The sequence below is a fragment of the Durio zibethinus genome, chromosome 2 (genome assembly GCF_047325235.1).
Source record: "Durio zibethinus cultivar Kanyao isolate XHJ-2024 chromosome 2, ASM4732523v1, whole genome shotgun sequence".
NCBI classification, from domain to species: Eukaryota; Viridiplantae; Streptophyta; class Magnoliopsida; order Malvales; family Malvaceae; genus Durio; species Durio zibethinus.
Window position 1 is genome coordinate 27,163,520 of NC_143163.1, and position 6,249 is coordinate 27,169,768.

Below are 6,249 nucleotides of genomic sequence, written 5' to 3' on the forward strand. Positions count from 1 at the left end.
CTACAGTAATTACTATTATATTTTGCTATTGGAAGTATATAATCATATAATACTAATTATTATTTAAATTATTAATATAAATATTAATTATATATATTTATTATAAATAATAAATTGGATAATTAATTTAATACGCATGTAATCTTATATGCTTGTTATAATATATTAGAATTTTAATTACTTAAATCAATTATTTATTAACAATTACTATATTAAAAAATAAATATAATTTAATAATTAGATTTAATCATTATTATCTATTAATTTATGGATAGAAACAATTGGTTTGTGAATTATTAATTTAAACAATTATTTTAATATTTATATAATATAAATAATATTTTAATTTATTATAATAATAATCATATTATTTATCAATTGTATAAAATTGATATTATTAGTCTCTTATTATTGAACTAATATAAATTAGTTTTGAAATATTATAAATTAATATATAATATAATTATTATATATTATATAATAATTAATAACATTTTATTAAATTAAAATGTTGAATTTAAAGATAATTATGAAATTAAAATATTGTAAGGTTTAATTTTAATTATCTATTATTAATTAAATATTTCATATAGTATATAATATGAATATAATTTAAATAATATTAATTTTTTAATAATAATATTTTTAATTATTATTAGCATTAAATTTATTTTTAAAATTTTTACTTATTAATTTTTGGAACATTAATAGATTTATATTATTTTATTTTAAATAAGCTTGAATGAATAGAACCAATTGTTTTATGACAAAACAAAATGTTGTAATGTTTTGAAATAGATAATTATTAAGATAGTCATAACTATTTGAACTTGTTCGATAAACAAATTTATTTTTTTAATTCTTTTACTTTTTAATTTTTGAAATATTAATAAATTAGTATTATTTTATTTCAAACAAGCTAACATGAATTGAAACAACTGTTTTATTACAAAACAAAATGTTACAATTATAATTATAAATTATAATTTTTTAAATAATAACATTAATTGTAATTATATCAATATTAAATTACTAATTATATTATTATATTATATTAATAATATATTATACAAAACAAAAGGTCATAATTATTTTGAACGTGTTTAAAAAATAAATTTATTTTATATATTAGTAAATTTATATTATTTTATTTGAAATAAGCTTGTATGAACAGAAACAATTATTTTGTTTTATGGCAAAACAAAAGGTCATAACAATTTGAAATAAATAATTGTTCAAATCTCCTAATTATTAATAAAAAATTTATGAAATATCAATAAATTTATTATTAATATTATTGTTTATATTAATTATAGTTTATTAATTTTTTTAATAATTCAATTAATATTATGTATATAAAATTAGTTATGACTATTTAATAACAATCTGTAATATTAAATATTAATAGATATAATAATAGTTAATAAATTAAATATAGTAGTTAAATTATAATAATTAATAAGTAAATGTTTATCATTATAATATATTTAATTTATTTAATTATATAATATTATTATAAATTAAATATTTTATTATAATATAATAAATGTTATATAATTATATTATTAATTTAATTATATAATAATACTAATTTTATTAAACAATTGAATAATAGTTATGTATAATTTATCAAACTAATATTTAGATAATTAATAATATTAATTAATTAATATTCTATTATATTAAATAATTAATAAGAATTTATTTAAAACTGTATAGATTAGTAACTTAATTTATTAATTTTTGAAATATTAATAAATTCATTTTATTTTATTATGAATAAGCTAGTATGAATTGAAAAAAATTGTTTTATGACAAAATAAAAGGTCATAACGATTTAAAATAGATAATTGTTATATAGTCTTAACTATTTAAACGGTTCAACAAACAAATTTATTTTTTAAATCTCTTAGTTATTAATTTTTAAAGTATTATTATATTAGTATTATTTTATTTCGAATAAGCTTGTATGAACATGAATAATTGTTTTATGACAGAACAAAAAAGGTTTATTTTTTAAATAACTGATTTAAACTATATATTTGTTCAAATAATCATAACTATTTAAATGGGTTCAATAAATAAATTTATTTTTTAAATTTCTTACTTATTAACTTTTGAAAGATTAATAAATTATTATTATTTTATTCTGAAGCTTGTATGATACAAAAATAATTGTTATATAACCAAACAAAACGTAATATTGATTTCAAATAGATAATTGTTGAAATAGCCATAATTATTTGAACTAATTATTTGTTTAATTAAACTAATGATATTATTTAATTAAATTATTTGTATAGCTTTATACAAATAATAAAATATCATTAAATATTCATATAATCTCTTATATGTTTATATAATTTACAAGCCAAAGATTAAACTAATTATATAATTTATTAATAACAATTTAATAAATTAATAATAAATATATTTTATTTATATATATTCTTATATTATAATTTATAGATAATGAATTATTATAATAATTATAATTATTAATAGTTAATAATTATATTATAATTATAATATATATAAATATTATTAGTAAGAGTGTTCAAAAATATAATTATAATTATAATTATATTATTTAATAATTATATATTATTTAATAATAATTTTATATTAAAAGGTTAAATTTAAATTCTTATTATTTTATTAAATTATTCGGTAATATCTTTAACTTATGAAAAATATTATATTTTAAATTATAATTATAATTAATTATCAATATCATATTAAATATGATTATATCAATTATTAATATTATAAAAATTATAATTTATATGAGCTTATTTACTAATCAAATAATTATTTTCGGATTTTAAATATTTAAATATAATTATATTAATAATAATTTAAATTAATTTAATTTAATCAAACTATTTGTAAATAATAAGTATAAATATATTATAAATATTTATATAATTAAACTATATTTTATTTTTAAATCTCTTATTAATTTTTCAAATATTAATAAATTAGTATTATTTTATTTTGAATAATTTTTATAAATAAAAAAAATTGTTTGGTAAAACAAAATATCATAACAATTTGAAATAGATAATAGTTTGAATGGATATGACTATTTAAACTTGTTTGGTAAACATATTTATTTTTTAAATATCCAACTTTTAATTTTTAGAATATTAATAAATTAATATAATTTTATTTAGAAAAAACTTGTGTGATAAAATAGATTTATTTTTTAAATCTTTTACTTATTAAATTTTATAATTTTAACAAATTAGTAATATTTTATTTTGAATATGTTTTTATGCACAAAAACAATTGGTTTATGACAAAATAAAAGGTCATAATGATTTGAAATAGATAATTATTCAAATATTCATAACTATTTGAACGTGTTCAGAAAATAAATTTATTTTTAAAACTTTTACTTATTAATTTTTGGAATATTAATAAATATATTAATTTAAATAATAATTATTTATTATTACAAATAATCAAATATTTGTAATTAAATATTAGTTTATATTTATTAATAAAGTTATTGAATATCTAAATATATTATAAAATAATTATATATATAATATATTAATGTATAATTATAATTTATATAATTTATAAAAATAATTTGTATTAATTATTAAAATAATTAACTATTATAATTATAATTTAATATAAATAAAATTCTTAGTTATATTATTGTTAGCTCAAAGATTTGGAATAAACCAAGAAGGGGTGAATTAGTTTTAATGAAAATTTCAAAAACAATATTCAATAAGCACAAATTTTGCTAAACAATTAAACATAATAATTGAAAGTAAATAAGAGATAGGGTTAGAGAATTTGACATCGAGATTTATAGAGGTTCAGTCCTTCCTTAGGCACCTATGTCCTCTCCTTTAGCTTTTCTTACCAAGGAGTTCAATCCACTATGATTTGAAGATTACAACCAAGCTTCTCACAGCTTTGCAAACTTAACAATACACATTCTTAAGGGTTATCCTCCCCCTTAAGCTTACAAACTCAAAATACATAATTTTTAAAGTGTTTTGCAAACTCTAAGAACCTTTCAAAGGTTAGGTGTTTCCTAATTTGAAGTACACAACAGTTTGGACAAGAAAATAGAGAAAAACTTATATGAATTCTGCATTTTTCTGACTTGAAACAGCTTTGAATGCTTGAGCAAATTGGTAGGTGATAGCAATAAGTTTTCTTGGCTCTAGTTGCCCTTGGTCTATAGTGGAATGCTTGATTTATAGGTAGGAAGAAGTTGAGAGCCATTGGAATGCATTTAATGCTTCAAACCTACAGAAATTTTCAAACAAAAATAACCGTTGGGAGTTTTTAGCCTTCAGGGGATTGATCCCTTGTCTTAGGGGATCGATTGGTTCATGTTGGAGAAGGCTCAATTTTTGGGTTTTCAAACTTGGGGAGCATTATGTTTGGGCAATCGATCGATCCCTTGCCTTAGGTGATCAATCCTCTATGTGAGGCGATAGATCCCTTTTTTGGAAAATAGCACGATGAAAACTTTTTGTACGAAAAAGTGATCAATTCCTTGAATGAGAGGATCGATCTGGTCAATTTGAAACCCCAGCCAATCAATCCCTACAGGGAGGGGATCAATTGATTTTTGCCAAAACATGAAGAATTTCAATTCTGGGAGAAGACATGATCGATCTGGTAAGGGGGGATCGATTCCTTCTATCAAAACTTGCACTATTCAAATTTTGTTTTGAGAATTTGACTTGTTTTGGTTCTCAAATATGTTTTGGCAAGATAGAAGGGTGAAAAAATGTTCAATTTAAGTTAGAAAAGATTGATTCAAGTTAGGTAAATTTTTGTTTTGTCAAATCAAAACTCTTGATCAATTCAAGGCCAACAATCTCCCCATTTTTGATATGACAAAACCACATAAAAATTTGCATGAAAAACATTTTTCCTTTTGAAAAACAAACTCCCCCTGAATTTAAGCATAAGTTTTAAGCCAACTAAACAAAATCATTTAGTAGGTAGAGTGATTTGTCTACTTAATTCTATTAACGAATGAGACCTTAGCCTATTAACTAGCTATGAGGAAATAATCCTTCATGGCTAGCTTCTTAAAGGGACTATGACTGCTTAAACCAAGAAAGTTTGAGGTAATAACAAGTCTATGATGCCTTTAGATGTTTTTAGCTACACATGCGCTACACTGATGTATTCAATGAGTCTCTAGCCTTGGCCAACAGGCTTGGGTAATCTTTGAAATTTCATCATGATAGGCATAGATCATTGCAATTATTGGTCTTCAATGAGGAATTCCTAGTAAGTGCAAGTCATCAACTCACATTGACTACGTTCCTACCCTTTGTACACACTGCCTGTCACTTCTACCAATCGAATGGTCTAGTGAAGTGTTTAGATTGTCGCGACATAGACAATGCACTACCTATGACATTGTAAGAAGTCCACTAAAACTTATCATTTAGAGGAAGGAGAAGTTGTAACAAGGTTTCCATAGGTGAACTTACGGAAGGATCATTGTTAAAATTGGCTCAACGAATGACCCATGAATGTGTTAACAAAACACCAAGGGGGTGAGGGTGCCTTCATGGCCTGAGCCCCTTCTGGCCTTAGGCATGTGCAACGATCATTTTGTTCTGCCTTCCGAGAAAATGAAACGATCAACATCATTGCCTATGACCAAATAACAAACCTCGAGCATAAATCATGTCGAGGAACCTAAATGAAAAAGAACACGTGTACTATCACCACCCTATTTGCAATGCATGCGTAGGTAGCACCATGGCTCTTTTTGTAAGAAAAACCAAAACGACTATTGGTAATGGATATCTTGGCTCTCATATCAATAAAGAATATAGTGAAATGTGATACTTGGTGTGAATTGTAGAATCTCGTGAACTATTGAGTCTTTAAACACAAGTTGTGTCCCAAGCCCTTAGGCTAAGGGCACGTCTGCCTAGGTGTCATGCATCATCACCCTTAAACCTCTTGCCTATCAGCTCCAATTGAGAGGGCGAAAGATGGCTTCCCATGATCTCGTCGATCATGGTTGGTCCAAAAATGAGTCCCTAACAACGATAGTGTCATGACTGTTAATGGTAAAGTCCACTGCATGCCTTATTTTGGTAAGACATGCACATTGTCCTTCCAGACCCCATCGAACCCTCCACATCATTTTGTTAATGCTCACATTGTGACTTGTTGAGTTTAAGCATATCAATAAGTAGAGGAAAATAAACTTAACAGGATTCCCCTAGTAACGACGAGTGAGCT

General features: G+C 22.0%; 1 non-coding gene across 1 annotated transcript; it reads left to right on the plus strand.

Annotated features, from left to right (window-relative positions):
- The first annotated feature begins 5,786 nt into the window (after nucleotides 1–5,786).
- LOC149520079 (5.8S ribosomal RNA) lies at nucleotides 5,787–5,942 on the plus strand. Its single transcript, XR_016335277.1, has one exon. It is a non-coding gene; the product is annotated as a 5.8S ribosomal RNA (ribosomal RNA).
- Nucleotides 5,943–6,249: the final 307 nt, after the last annotated feature.